The sequence below is a fragment of the Crocodylus porosus genome, unplaced genomic scaffold (assembly GCF_001723895.1).
Source record: "Crocodylus porosus isolate Cpor-Errol unplaced genomic scaffold, CroPor_comp1, whole genome shotgun sequence".
Classification (NCBI taxonomy): domain Eukaryota; kingdom Metazoa; phylum Chordata; order Crocodylia; family Crocodylidae; genus Crocodylus; species Crocodylus porosus.
In genome coordinates this window covers 11973605-11989848 of record NW_017728916.1, presented here as the reverse complement: position 1 = coordinate 11989848, position 16244 = coordinate 11973605, and the positions used below count along the sequence as shown (strand labels likewise).

At 47.6% G+C, this 16244-nt stretch overlaps 1 long non-coding RNA gene across 1 annotated transcript in view; it reads left to right on the top strand.

The window, feature by feature from the left end:
• Positions 1 to 6318, top strand: part of LOC109311101 — a 20392-nt gene extending 14074 nt beyond the window's left edge. Inside the window, exon 3 of the long non-coding RNA XR_002101415.1 lies at positions 6214 to 6318. This is a non-coding gene — a long non-coding RNA (uncharacterized LOC109311101). The remainder of the gene's footprint in view (positions 1 to 6213) is intronic.
• The last annotated feature ends 9926 nt before the right edge of the window (positions 6319 to 16244 follow it).

Genomic DNA, 16244 nt, shown 5'->3' with positions numbered 1-16244 from the left:
GGTGTCATCGGCGAACTTGGCCAGTCCACTCCTGACTCCAATGTCCACATCGTTAATGAAGATGTTGAACAGTATGGGTCCCAGGACAGAGCCTTAATGATTAACATCAAGGTGTGGTGGGATAGAACACAGGCAGTTAGCCCAGGAACAGGTGGGCAGGGCACAGGGAAAATGGCTCCAAGCAGGCCTCCTGTTACAAACCTCTTCTAAGGGTATGAAGCCTGATAAGTTTCAAGGAGATAGGTACAGGGGCTTCAGGGAAACTGCATCTCAAAGTCCTGAAAGCAAAAAACTCATGTCACATGTATGTGTTAAGCCACAGCAGGGTCAAAACTGCAGGTATGCTAGCCCCTGCTGAGGCAACGAAGCCTGCCACGTTTCAAGGAGATAGGTGCAGCGGTTTAGGGGAAACTGAACCTCAAGCTGCAGACAAACAAAACTTGTGACATGTGACACCGTGCGTAAAGGCACATCAGGGTGAAAGCTGCAGGCTTGCTAGCACCTGCTGAGGCCATAAAGCCTGCCAGCTTTCAAGGAGACAGGTTCAGAGGCTTCTGAGTTCTGGGGCCCTGCACCTCTGGCTGCTGACATGCAAAACTCATGACATTGGTGCTTGTGGGACTGTGTTTGTCCTAGGGCACAGGGGGGTGAAAACTGCAGGCCTGCTAGGCCCTGCTGTGGCCATGAACCGTGCCAGCCGTCAAGGAGATAGTTGCAGGGGGAGTCTGGGTTCTGTGGCCCTGCACCTGTAGCTGCTGACATGTAAAACTTGTGACATGGGTGGGAGACACTGTGTGTGTGTTAAGGTGTGCCCTCACTCAACTGACACCAAGGCAGAAAGAAGGGCAGTTCAAACAACGCTGCCTTTTATGCAGCTTTTCCATCCCTCCCCCAGAGCACTGGGATTGGAAGGGACCTCAAGGAAGGATCACAGTCACTGGCCAGCTCAAAGTAAAAAATGGAGCACTCCTTCTGCCCCCCCTTTCCCTTATGTTAGTTTCTGTTTCCCTGCAGGCAAACCCAGCTTGAGCTTTGAAACTCGAAAAATTTTGAAAATTTCAAACCATTTCAACTTGCCTTGTTTCGTTTCAAGGCTGTTTTGAAGCTCTCCATTTCATTTTGATTTTGCTGTTTTGAGTTTGAAATGAGTTGAAACAGCATTGAAATGAAACTGCCTGGGAAATTTTGCACAGCCCTACTGCCCATTCAGGCCCCTAATGTCTAGGCATAACATCCATTCCACAGCTCTGTGCCTTCCCTACACTGTGGCTTATGCCTTCCAGATGGCATCCCAGGCAGCTAAGCTCACCTGGAGCCTCACAACTCCACTGCAACCAGTAAGCCTCAGACCTCTCAAAGAACTTACAGGTCTGAGCTTTCCCAAGCCAGGGCTGTGCATACGTGCAGTGGCTGAAGGATTTCAGGTGCCTCCCACCTGCCTTCCACCAGGGAGGTGCACAGTCCTGGCATTTCCTGGGGCTGCTGCACCACTGGCAGTCCCACCAGGCCTCCCTACCTTGGCAGTGTGCAGTTTCAGATCATGCCCAGGACCTGGGTCATCCTCCTTACCCACAGCCCCAGCCCATATACCCAAGATTGTCCTGGCACGGGAGCTCAGCAGGGAGATCTTCCCCTGCTGGCTGATGAAAAACTACCACTTCCACCTCTGAGAATGAGGCATTAAATGGTTATCAAATAAAATAATAAAAGCAAATATGTGCAGAGTGAGGACAGTGGCACTCACTCCATCTGCACGTGGAGCTTGGGGAACCCCAGCAGTAGGTGGTTCACCTTCAGGAACACAAGCTGCTCCACCAAACCAGGATCCAAGGATGGGATGTCACAACATCCCCAGCAATGCTGAACACCCTCTTTCTTGGCACACTGGTTGGTGGACAGGACAGGTATTCCTCAGCAAGCGTGTCCAGATCCTGCCACATCTGGCTGTAGGTTGCCCAAAAGGCCAAGGGATCACAGTGCAGCAGCTCTATGTCCTCAGTGAGATAGGTAGCCACCAACACCTCCACACTACCTGCCAGATGCTGGGGTCTGGTGCCTCTGGACCCCACCATTGAAACTATGCCCTCGGCCCTCATTGGCAGCACCTGTGGTGGAGGAGACTGGCTTGTGGATGGAGTGCTGTCACGGGAAAGTGGATCCCTCTCTTCCACATCCCTCTGCCTCCCTGACTGTGTTCACCAGCACGTCCATACAGTGATCAAGGGTTTTGCTGCTGCAGATGCTCCCCTTCACCTTTGGGTCACAGATGCCCACCAGCATGCACACCATACTGGACCACAATGGATCCAACCATTTTTTGATGCCTTCCTTCAGCAACTTCACCCCTGCTTGCACCTCTGGTGAAAGCAACTTGCCCCAACCAGGAATCTTGATCCCCTGGAACTTCTCCATTCAGTTCTCAAGTTCCTTTACTATGGGGATCACCTGGATAAGGGCAGCATCACCAGCACTGAGGCTTCCGATGGCCTCAAGGAACAGCTTGAGGACCACCAAGATCTGGGAGATGGTATCCTACTCAGATTTGTTAAGGTAGCTGCTAATCCCAATCTCCCTGACCAAGGCCATGTCATGGATGCCTTTCCATCATCAAGTATGTGGAGTTCCACTGAGCCTCCACATCCTGCATGATTTTGTGCTGCGGGATGCTCAGCTCTGCCTGTTTGTCCTACAGCATCTTGCCCCCCTTGATGCTCCAATGGAAGTAGCCCACCACCTTCCTGCATCTTGAAATCAGCTGGCAGGTAGTGGTAGTGACAGCACCATCACAGGCAGCCCTGTCCCCCTCCAAAGCATCCCTGACTATGAGGTGGAACTTGTGTGCCACACAGTGGATGCCAACAAATTTGGCATCACAGGCCAGCTTGACCATATTGACCCCATTGTTGGTGACCATGAACCCACAGGTGAGCTCACCCTGCCCAACAAGCCGCCCCTGCACCATACAGTTCATTGCCACCATGATGTCCCTTGCCATGTGGGACTCACCCACCACCTCTGCTTGAAGGAGAGCCCACCAACAGCCTGACTGATCACATCAGTGCCCTGTGAGAGAGAGGTATGCATGATCTCTGTGGCAGGCCAGGAGGGGGTGCTCCTGCACTAAGCCACCCACCCCACTGTGCCTGACCACCTTCCAGGCTCTGAGTGCCTCCCTGGGGGCGCCTTATGTCTGGCCAACCCCCTTCCTGGAGCAAACCCACTAGCCTGGGGGTTCCACTGCCACCACCCAGGGCTGGGCTTGAGTCTGGCTCTGTGCACCCCGGGAAACATAGGCCTAGTAGCCCTCGAGGGTACTTGATTCACTTCAAGAACTTGGGATGCCTCCCTCAGTCAGAAGCACAAGTAGTGCTCTCCCTTAGTCAGCCGAACCAAGGGGACCCCAAGGCATAATCTAGACCCACTCCCAATAAGTCTCCCACCCTAGGTACAAAGGAGAATTTTATTGGTTACAAGGGGTAGGGTTGGAATAGGGTACAGCAATATCAGAGAAATCCCACAGATCAAACTCCCATGGCTGGGCAGCCTTCAATCATGCATCTGAGTTACTGCAAACTATATTTCTAGTTAGATCTCAGGTAGTTTACTCACAAGTATCATCCAGAGGCAGGCAGAGATTCCCTCTGGAGGCAGGCAGTTCTTTGGTCATGAGTTCTGAGAGTGAGAGAGAGAGCAAGGTTCAGATGGTCCGGGTCTTCTCTCTCTCTGAGTCTTCCTCATGGCTGCTGCCCCTTCCTTCTGGGCAGTCCTTAACTTATATAGCCCTTGTGACCTCATTTACCTGGTCCAATGGAGGCCAGCACCTGTTGGCCGGCAGCCAACCAATTTGAAATGCATCACTAATTGCTGGGAAGACTGGCAGCTCCTAGCTCCCCAGGGAGCAAGCCCCTCACCCAGGTATGTGATGCCAGTCACGTAGGCAGAGGGAGCAGGTTTCCCCCCTCCCTCAGGAATGTATCCAGCTCAGGTTACCTAAAGAGATAGTTAGGGTAAGGGGTGTATCCTCTGCTGGGTCCATCCTAATCAAATTGTCACAGAGCAGAGTTTATGGGGAGAAACAGAGGTGGCCTTCTGCCACAGTCTCCACCCCGGCTGCTGCAGATGTCTGAGGTGAAGTGCAAGGCTACCTGCGGACCAGCTACAGATGTCAATGTCAATATCAATATTTCTCCCACTCCTCCCACTCCCCCTTCTCCTCAGATTCTGTTTCCCCACAAGACCACCTTCCAAATCACCAAATCTTTTCTGAATCTTTTCTGAATTGATTTGGATGCTTTGAATTGATTTGCAGCTTTTTTGATTTGGATGTGATGATTCAGCTGCTGAATCAGGCTGAATCTTCTCCAAATTGAACTGGTGACCAAAGCTTTGCACAGCCCTAGCAGGCAGCACAGCAGTAACAGGTCAGGAAGCAGAAAGCAGAAAGCAGAGCAGCAAATGGGGCAGGAAGCATAGGACAAAATGTAGAAAGCAGAGTGGCAAGTCAAATGGGGGGGAAAAGATCAGAGTGGCAGTTAGGAAGGGTGGGTATTAATTTGTGGCATGTCTGCCATAAAGGTTTGCCTCTGCTGCTTAAGATAACATGAGCCACTGTTGTCCCAGAGGAAGGTAAGGAACCTTGCAGGTTACAAAGCTGAGACTGTGGTTCAGGAACCAGATTACATGCACAGTTTACAAGGACAGCAGCCAAACAATGTTGTAATCACTGAGGAGGTTTTACAGATCAGAAAAGTCCTAGAATCAAAGGATTGGAAAAGACCTCAAGAGTCATCTGGTCCAAGATTCACTATTCTTGAACTATACCCCATATATGCCTACTCAGTTACTTCTTGAAAAACCTCCAGGGAAAGAGAACACACAACTTCTGTATACCACTCTTTCCACAGTCCTACTGTTTCTGAGATATGTTCCTATTCTGCTTTGCTGTAGTTTAAATCCTTTGACACATGTCCTGCCATCTGTGCCAAGAGAGAACACTGTTTCCCATTTTTGTTATGGAACTTTGTCAATATTTGAGAATTACTGTCGTGTCCCTCCATCCCTCTTCCTGTTAATCTCATTTTGTCCAAAGGAAAAATAAAGATATAGTGATTTCCTGAAAATAATGCAGCAAAGAGAAACAGAGTCAAGAAGAAAACAAGGAATGCTGACTTCCAGATCACTATGCAAATGGTTAGACTAAGAGATTTCAAGATTGCAGACATAAAGATTAAATACCAGATCCCCTACTGAGAAAGTTGAAAGTTATGATTTTAGTATTTGATTAAACACTGTTTATTCTTCTGTGTTCCCTTTCAACTCCTAGGTTTTGCTCTATAAACAATAAATGTTGTACATCCTTGAGTGTGATTGCTGTAAGAAGATCAAATGTACCATGCTGGAAATAACCAGAGACAAAGGAATTCAGACAGCAAGCTGTTTGCCAGAAATGCAGCATGCTTAATTCACTCACACAAGCAAAGAACAACTTCCTGACCTCTACCCAGAATGCCTGGCTCTCTTAGCACCTTATCTTGTTAGCAGCCCTGCAGGCTCAAGTCTTTAAAGGGTGCTAGACCCATTGTGTGAACACAATTGAATGGTCTGCAAGGCATGTACTCTGTTTAATACAGAAAATCCTTCTGACTGGTATCAGGGATCTTGCAACATGTGGGGGGAGAGGGTGGTTTGAGAGCTGGCTGCTTCTGTTAAAAAATTGTTATGACAAATTGAGCAGAGGGCTAGCTGAACAACCAGCCCCAAGCCTCTCTTTTCCTTGGTGGAGTTAATTCTGTGCCTCTGAAGGATAAAATGAATGTAGAACTAAGTCCACTGTTCATCCACAAGGTTTGTCTCAACAGATAAATGCATTAAAACTGTAGCTTGCTTTGTCCACATTTGAATTTCAGGGTTTGCCAATGAACATGTGTTTGCTGAAGAAGCAATTTATTTTTCCTATAAAAAACAAGGAAAGTACAGCCTGATTTCCAGGATTCCATTCTAGTGCTCAGGGCAGAGATGGGAGGTGGGTGGTAGACTTGGTTTCCAGACATCTTCATGGGGGGGGGGGGGGGTGAAAGCCATTTGTGCAACCTCCTTGGTTTGTTAAGTAGCAAGTAAGGTCCTAAAGACGTTAACTGCCAAGAAACAGAGGTGTTGAATAAAATGGGGAGTAGTACAGACAGAATGCATTCAATTAACTACTATCATCACCAGGGCCAAGGATAGACATTATACATAAAACAGTTAGAGTGATCAGAAACTGGTTTAAACTTGTAACAGAACAGAAGTTCAGTGCACATAAACCATTTTGAAAATGGTTGAAACCAGTTTGAGATAAACCTGGTTGAATGTAGTATGAGTCTTAACTGATTTGGGTCAAACTGGATTATGCAATGTCTGTCCCAGAAACCCTCTTGGTTTAAGTTAAATCAGAGTCCTGCAGCATCCCAGATGTTTTGCAACCCTGGGTGGGGCTCTGCACTGTGCTTCAGCCCAGCAGGGATAGCCCCACCCCTCTGCTCCTTGACTGGAGCTCCAGCAGAGACTGCAAGTACAGGGCATCTCTCTGGCTTCCTCCTGCTCCCCATCACCACTCTCCAATCAAGCAGAGATTCCCCCTCCCTTACACCTTACACAGCTACCTCTCAGCATTAGCTATGGTCCACGCTGTGCGAGATGGGTCAATGGCAGACAGGACAGTGTTGGCTTAAGACTTTTTGGAGCTAACCAACAGAGAGCTGGTAATGTCCTTCAGTTTGGTTCTGGGAGCAACAAGAGATGCACGGAAGCAACCACATTGTACCCCCACACCCCAAAGCCCCCCAGCAACTCCCAGCAGCTACACAGCGTCCCACCAACCCCCAGCACAGCCGTAGATAAGTGGGGCCCATGGTAGGAGGAACATAGCTCAGCTGTGGGGCAGCTGACTGGAGCTGAGGAGGGTCTCACCCCACCCCACCCCAGCTCCTACTTCGCCCAGCCCCCCAGGAGACATGTGATTACAGCTTCGCAAACAGGACCCACAAACAGGTGCATTTCTGGGCCCAGCATGCATGTTTTGCACAGGAGGGTGAGTGGGAGGGCCCAAGGCCCTCCCAATGAGCCCCAGGGATGGCAGCCCCATCAGCAGCCAGACTCCCAGTGGCATAATGTGGATGGGCACACACTGCACCCAGAGGGTCCCCTCAGAGTCTGCAGCCTCCCCCTCTGGCACCTCAGAGGCCTCCACCCAGATGGAACCCATGGTTCTGGGCTCCATGCAAATGGAGCCTCTGGCTCTAAGGCTACAGGGGCTGCCTGGCATAATTCCAGGTACACAGAACTGGCAGCATGGCCACTTCCCCTTGCAAGGTCTGTTCTACTTTGGAGTCTCTGGGGTGCCAGATAGAGGAGCTCCAGGCCACAGTCCAGAGATGGCATGCCATCAGGGATGGCAAATGGGAGATAGACTCCTACTGCCAGGCCTTTCACCCCCTGGAAGTGGAGAGTAGACCAAGGTCACCTTCTAGGACAAGGGATTACTCGAGGATCTCCCATGCCGTATGGCCAGGGGGTTGGACCAAGGTGGCCAATGGCCCCAAGGCCCACTGCACCAAGGTCCCTGCCCCCTGGAGCTTTGCAACAGGTACAAACCTCTTGCAGCACCAGTAGAGCCTGCAGACCTTCCAGCTCCTGCTGGCAACACAGGCTCATCCACAGCTACCACCCCTGGCCTCCCTAAGGCCACTCATAAGGTGGTTGTCATAGAAGATTCCCTTCTGAGGTGCACTGAGGGTGCATTCTGCCACCATGACCCCTTTGCCCAGGAGGTCTGCTGCTTCCTGGGAGCCCATACCTGGGACGTGGCTGAGGGGATCCTTAAACTCATCTGGCCCACCAACCACTACCCTATGCTTCTTATCCATGTGGGCATGAATGACATGGCTCACAGCAATCCCAGCTGGGTCATGAGGTGCTACAGGGCTTTGGGAATGGGTCTTAAGGGGTTGGGATCGCAGGTGATGTTTTCCTCAATTCTCCTGGTTTTGGACTATGGGCTGAGGAGGGAGAGGAGGATCAAGGTAGTCAATCAAAGATTGTGTGCTGGTGTCATTTTGAAGGCTTTGGCTTCCATGATCATAGTCCGCTATTTGGTGAGAGAGACAGTGATCTGCTGGAGAGAGACAGCCTGCACCTCACTCCACTGGGGAGGAGGCTCTTCTCAGCCAGACTGGTTGACCTGCTTGATCAGGCTTTAAACTAAGCCTGCCGGGGGTTTTGGGGATTACCACCACTGCAAGCCCACTGGGCAACCTTTGCAAATCCAGCAGGCTAAGGCACTTAATGGAACCCACCCCTACCCTAGCCCCAGAACGGCCTGTAGGGGAGGCAAGGGCCCTGAATGGGACACATATGTCTGTATACCAATGCCAGGAGCTTGGGGAATAAACAGGAGGTACTGGTCCTCCTGCTAAACAAGAATGACTACGACCTCATAAGGATAATGGAAACCTGGTGGGACTCCACCTATGGCTAGGCCACAGGTATAAATGGCTATACCCTGTACAGGAGAGATAAGGCATATAAAAGGGGTGGGGATGTAGCGCTCTATGTCAAGGACAGCTACACATCCCTGCAAACTGACTTTGGCACCCAGGAAGGATGACTGGAGTCCCTCTGGGTTAAAATACATGGGGAACATGGCACAGGGGACATCATGGTAGGAGTCTACTACAGGCCTCCTAACCAGAACCAAGAGCTGGACCAGGAATTAGCCAGGGAACTGGCTGAGGCTGCATACTCTCAGTGCATGGTTGTCATGGGAGACTTCAACTACCTGGACATCTCATGGGAAGAGCACTCGGCCAAAACCAATCATTCGCAAAGATTTCTCATAGTTTCATAGTTTCTAGGGTCGGAAGGGACCTGAGCAGATGATTGAATCTGACCCCCTGCCATGGCAGAAAACAGTATTGGGGTCAAAAGACCCCAGCAAGGTGTACATCTAGCCTCCTCTTAAAGGCCCCCAGGGTAGGAGCCAACACCACTTCCCTTAGAAGTTGGTTCCAGATCATAGCCGCCCTGACAGTGAAGTAGCACTTCCTGATGTCTAGCCTAAATCTACCCTCTGCCAGCTTGTGACCTTTATTCCTGGTCACTCCTGGTAGTGCTCGGGGGAACAGGGACTTCCCCCATGCCTGCTGATCCCCCCTAGCTAGTTTGTAACAGGCCACTAGATCCCCCCTCAGCCTTCTCTTGTGGAGGCTGAACAGGTTCAGGTCCCATAGCCTCTCCTCATAAGGCCTGCCCTGCTGCCCCCTGATCATGCAAGTGGCCTCCTCTGGACCCTCTCCATGTTGTCCACATTCCTCTTGAAGTGCAGTGCCCAGAACCAGACGCAGTACTCCAGCTGCGGCCTGACCAGTGCTGCACAGAGGGGGAGTATCACCTCCTCGGACCTGCTGGAGATGCATCTGTGGATGCATGACAAGGTACGGTTGGCCTTCCTGACTGCATCCCCACACTTTGAATTAATGGAAAGCTGGGTGATAGTGACCATGAGCTGATCACCTTTACTATCCATCGCAAAGCTGGCAAGTCAGTCAGGAATCCAGAAGTCCTCAACTCCAGGAAAGTTGACTTTGACACGCTCAGGAGGCTAGTTGTCGAGGCCCTAAGGGACCATGACTTGACAGGAATAGGAGTCCAAGAGGAGTGCTTGCTCCTCAAGGAAGAGATCCTGACAGCATAAGGGATGGCCATCCCATCTCAGAGGAAGGGTAGCAAAAGGGTACAGCAACCCCCTTGGCTCATCAGGGAACTTGAGGACCTCCTACACCTAAAAAGAGAGACTTATAAAGGATGGAAGGCTGGAATTAACACCAAGGAGGAGTACTCAGCACTGGTCCTTACCTGCAGGGAATGGATCATAAAAGCCAAAGCTGCAACTGACCTCCATCTGGCTTCACATATCAAGGATAACAAAAAGTCCTTTTTCAGATATGTAGGGAGTCAGAAAAAAAGCAAGGGTAACATTGGACCCCTGCTGAACCAAATGGGACAACTGATAACAGACTCCTAGGAAAAGGCCAATCTGCTTAGTGGGTACTTTGCATCTGTCTTTCATCAGCCCAATGGGGCTGCCCTGCCTAGCATGATTCAGGATGGCCAGGGTGAAGGCATATTTATACCCAGCATCAGTGTTGATCTAGTAAAGGAACACCTTGAGAGGCTGACCACCTTCAAGTCAGCTGCTCCTGACAGATTACACCCTAGAGTACTCAGGTTAGCAGGTGTCATAGCCCAAAACTGGCAAAAATATTCAAAAATTCATGGTACTCAGGTGAAGTACCTGAAGACTGGAAGAAGGCCAATGTGTTACCTATCTTCAAGAAAGAGCAGAAAGTAGATCCTGGGAATTACAGGCCAATCATCTTGACCTCCATCCCAGGTAAGATTTTGGAGAAGATTATCAAAGAGACCCTTATAGATAAGCTGACTGAGGGCAACTTCCTGAGGGACAGCCAGCACGGGTTTGTCACAGGTAAGTCTTGCTTGACCAATCTCATCTCCTTCTATGACCAGATGACATATCACCTGGACAAGGGAGAAGAGATTGACATCATATATCTGGACTTTAAAAAAGCCTTTGTTCTGGTGTCCCATGACCTCCTCATGGAAAAAATGGCCACCTGTGGCCTCGGCTGCATCACAGTCTGATGGCTGGGAACTTGGTTCTGAGGTCAGACCGAGAAAGTAGTGATCGATGGTAGAGAATCATTATGGTGCTCTGTGACCAGTGGCATCCCTCAAGGCTCCGTCCTTGGACTGGTTCTCTTGAACATCTTTATCAATGATGAGGACATTTGTGTCAGAAGCGCACGGGCTAAGCCCATGCTATACATTTCTGATTTTGTTTAGAATGAGTAGACAGCTCAGCTCAACACAGGGATTTGCAACTACGCCAGCAAGAACTCTGATTGCAACATGCATCCTTGGGAATGTCTGCCTGTGATGTTGGTCACAGCCAAGTTTTCTAAAAATCTTCATTTAAAAATAAAAAAAACAAATACCAAACACTCCTTTTCTTTAAATCCTGCAGCTAAAGTGGAAAAAGACAAAAGGATGATTAAATACATTCCTAGAGAGACAAATTTCTTTCAAATTAACCAAAAAAAAAAAAAAGGCAGAAAAAAGAGAGGTAATTGGGTGACGGAGAACTAAGACTCTTTGCATTCAGGATCTTCCCTGGCTGTGTTTGAGTTTAATATAAGCAAGCAGCATAGCAGAGATTGCAGAGCAGTGCCAGTATTCTCCTGGTGCACAGAAAGGACAGGAATTCTTCTTTTCATACATCATTTACAAGCAGCTGCAGTGACTCCCCAAAGTACAACACCATAACACAAAGCAGCAAAATGTACAAAAGAAAAGAGAGACTATTTTGTTGCTGTTGTTTTTAAATGAAAGTTCCATGTTGTCAGAATTCAGCTATACTTGGGTGGAAACAAAGGGCCAATGAAAAGGTATTTTCTTCCAAATGCCTAGCTCTTTTGTCAATTACCAATGCTTTTCATTTATTGAGGACTGGAACACATGAAGATATCCAAGAAATTGCTATTTATTTAGAAAATACCTATTTCCTATAGCATAAGTGTAGAAATTCCAGTTGTTATCTTCTCATATCCTTGTCATAAACTAGAAATTCCAGTAATTATTGCTAGAATTGTGTGTCAGAATTCCACAAAAATATCATTCAAGAATAAACAGTCATTCAGAAGTTAATATGTCTTCTCATTAGCCTGACAGTTACTGAGAGACGTGAAAGTAACAGAGGTCCAGTAGCATCCCCCTACTTTTCTTTTCACTGCCCAAAGGAGCACATTGTCACCCAACAATAACTCTAAAGACAGAATATTGCAATGTCACCATCATGCCAGAAGGTGGAAAGAGCCAACCTGCCCACAGTAGGAAGTTTTTGACTTTCCAATTTCTCTTCAGGTTGCCCACACCATAATGCTCTTTGGGATCTGAAAAAAATATTCAGTAAGATAGTATTGGATGGCAGTCCAGAGAAAGCAATGTATAGATGTCTGTCCCCATGACAGCAGGTAACAGGGCCAACCAGAAAGGCAGAAATCCTACATAGTAAACAATGCATGGAATGGTGAAGAAGGGATAAAAGTAACCAAGGAAATTGTGGGGAAGGTGGGTAGAAGAATGGAAGAATGAACTTGGAAGAACCAAGCAGTGATTAGAAGACAAAGGGGAAGTAAAAACAACAAGAAAAGGGAGAACTGGCACAGAATAGACAGAGGGTACATTTACATATTACAATACTGATCTCTAGAAGCCTTAAAGTTACGCCACTTGGGATGAGGATTATCTTTGAACTTTGCTGCCTACCTTGAGTCACCTTGACTTCTGGCTGCTTCGTTGAGATACAATGACCAATTTGCAGTCCTTCACTATCCCAGAAGGCAATGTTCCCAGCATAGACTAGATGTCATCCAGAGTTCTACGGCTCTCATGTGGTCGGGGAGCTGGGCAGAAGATCAATGGGTGGGAGGGGTGAGGGGGGCTGGTGAGTAAGCAGGCCAGCTGTGGGGCCCAACAGGGGCATGCAAAGGAAACATAGGGTGCAGGAAGCCCGGGAGCAGGCACGCACCCCCTGCTGCTGCTGTTGGCTACAAAGGACCAACTCATGGGATCATAATAAATTCTAGTTTATTGGACAGGATGTGAAGTTACCAATTAAATCATAAATGCAAACTCTGAGTTATGGGTGGTACTGGTCACCTTAGCACATAGACACACACACATGCACTCACTCATTCAAACCCATGTCATTCAAACCCATGTAGTGTAGTGTATCATAGCTGCTGTAGTGATTGTGAGAGCATTGGTGTCAGTATATTTACTTATCCGAGGCACTGTTGATAGTCATTTTCCTTCAAGGCAATGTCTTCTCCATAAGGGGAATCACCTGCTTGTCCTTCTGTCTTGGTAGGTCAGGTGCTGGATGAGAGGACACCACTGAAGGTCACGTTTCACTGCCTTTTATCCCTTTCTGGGAGACTTGTGTGATCCCACAGCATCATCTTGGCTACCCAATCTGGAGGTTGCTGTCCAACCTGGGTCTTCAATAGTACCTGACAGCTGTTAGTCACAAAGGTCTTGCCTTCTGGTAGTGCAGTTTCAGAAGTCAGTTTGTGATTTTGATTAATTAACAATGGTATTGTTGCAGGAATAGTCAATAGGATAGGTGCTCAGTTCTAGGAATCAGTTCTTTAGCTTGATTAGCTTAAAATGGAGTTCCTTTGGATAGCCTATTGTCTACTGATTATCATCAGTCACTCACATTCACACAAGGAACCACCCAGTAAAACAGATTTCATCACTTTAAAAATTACAATTTCAATGCAGCTTTAACAATGGTCTAAGGTGTAACTTCATTCTACAGGGAGTACATTCCTTAAGAGTTTAAAGGTATAAAATACAAAATGCCATGATAAAGATGAGACAGATGAAATATAAAAATGCACTGTGAGAAATATATAGAAATGCAATGTGAGATAGTAAGGATAAAAGGCTACTGGGGGCAGTAAGTGAGTTATTAGCATCAGGATATTTTTACAGTCTTTGCAGTGGATATTTTTGTTGTCTTTAGTGACACTGAGCTTAATTGATATGTAGATGTAGTTTCTACGTTTCTCCTACAGAAAGCCACTTCAGCTTTCTGGCTTTCAGGGCCCTAGCCTTGCCACACCCATGCAATGAATGTGCTAGGTCTCTGCCAACGCTTAGAAGGAAAATAAATGCACAAAATGTGAGTGTGCAGGCAAGAAGGGACTTCAGTTATATCCATGTCCAGAAGGGAAATGTACAAAGGGAGCTTTCTGCTACGCTGCCACTACCACTCTTGGGCTGATTGGGACAGCGAGCAAGCCAGCTGACAGAGGGGGGTGATCAGGGGGCAATCCAAGCAGTAAAATGCCCCTACTTTTTCTTTTCTCCCTGCCCTATATTGCAGCTAAAACAAGGCAGGCATGCAGCAGACTTCTAGCCATACCCCTGCTACCAGGCCTCTAGCAACAAGTCAGAGCTGTGCCCATTAGAGAGGGCATTAACCCTTAACATACAGCTGCTCACAGCACATGCTAACTTTAACGCAGCCTAACATTTATTAGAGTTAGCATATGCTAATTCTACATGTAACAGTAGGTGGAAACACAAGTAGAGTGATGCAGATGTAGAAGAAGGAAGAAAACTACATCCAGGACTGATGACACAGCAAGTAATAGAAGGGGAAGGTAGAAACAAGAAGAGAAATTAAAGGGGAAATAGAGTCAGAAAAAAATTAGAGAGAATTACAAATCTTCACTGCTCTGTGGGGCTTTACAATTTTAAACCACTTGCAAAACATAAATTGGTAAGTTAGGAGAAGGAGGAAGACAGAAGGAGAGGATAAATTTTTCATCATCCATCATAGTGCTGTTTCATCAGGAAAGGGATCAAAAATTGCACTAATTAAATTAATCAGAGTGTTGGCAAACCCAAAATGCTGAGAGCTAGAGACTGCATGGATGTGATTTTAAGTATTTCTCATTGTATTTCACCAGCTATAGCTATATCATAAAGGCTGTAGAATATGCAGATTTTTCTAGCTTGTAAGCCAGGCTCTGGTTCCCCAGTCTGGAAGGACACTCACCTGCACTCAGCATCCATTTTTCATCCTCCCTTCCTCAAAACATAACTATTAAACATAAAGGAATGAGAATTCATGCAAGCCCACAGCCAATGGTATCATCTTGCTAACTGCAGGAGGGAGCCCTAAATTCCACAGACCCCTCTCACCTTTCTGCAGCAGAGCTGCTCCACTACAGACTCCCTGTGCTCCCTCCTCTCACTCTCCTCTTGAGAGACTTTTTAAAGTTCTAGGTAAATCTCCCCACTCTAATCAGAAGGTCCTTCTCCCTTGGCACCTGAGCCTTGCCTGGGACAGAGGTAACTGCTCCCTGGATATCCCTTAAATGAGATCTCCTGCTATAACATTTGGTGTTTTGTCTTGGTCTATTCTTAACAACAACAAAATACTGACAAGCTTTTGCCCAGCATGACTACAAAACTATCACTGTCTTAATCCTCTCTATATACCCCATAGTCTTAGATAACTGATTCCCCTCTCTTGAATAATCCATTTTTTCCTTTCCTTAATGCTACATCCTATTATGATGAGGTGGAATAATGTATTGTGTGACACTGAATCATCATGATAAACAATCCCAATGCTGGTGAGCTAGTCTTCCTTTCCTGTCCTACTCTCACCTATGAAGACCTATCTAATTTGACTATCCCTTCCCCACTTACATTAGTCCATTGTCACAGAAGTTATAATCAAGATTCAGTGCAATGGTCAGGGCAATGGCTGAAGATCTAACCACATGATAGCCTATTATGTAACTGCTATTAATAATCACTATATTACTCAGGCTGACTCTGGCAGTCAGAGTGGATCTAAGCTGTTTATGGTGTGCTAAACCTATGGAAGTAAGAAGCTTGTATTCCAACCCCAGGAAAAAGCTATCTCTATTAAAGCCATAATATTATGTTACTAATTTTAGAACAAGCTACTCATGCTGTCCTGTCATTTCAGTTCTCCAGACATTCTGTTCTCAGTTTGGTTAAAGTTTCTTTTCTCTCACACACCACTTTGGCCAAGAGTAGGTGTGTCTACATGGGATACTTTACTAGACAGCAGATTAGTTGACCGTGCAGTAAACCATCACTGTCTAGACGTGCACACATTTACTATACAGTAAATTAATCTACTGTGCAGTTACCTACTACCTGTAAGTTCAGGAAGTAAACTAACTGCACAGTAACACTTGTGTAGATACTGACTAGGAGCAAATTTGCTCCCAGTCAGCCTAGCCAACAGAAGGCCACAGGGGACAGGGAGCTCTCTGTCCCTAGTCATGGTGCTTTTCAGCTCCCCAACTTGCCCCAGGAGCTGATCAGCGCCAGGACTGGTGAACTCTTCACCTCCTTTCCCAGTTTCCAGCATGGAGCTGGCAGTTCCAGAGTGCAAGCAGGGGATGGGAACCTGCATGGCACAGAGCCAGCCGCATCAGGGAGTGGGTAGGGGCTGGGAATCAGGCTGTTGCTTGCCTCATGGAGCCACTCTGAGGGACAGGTAAGGGCTGGATTTCCAGCCCTCACCTACTGGAGCAGTTGGCTCTGTACAAAGTAGGGAAGCTGCTGGTGAG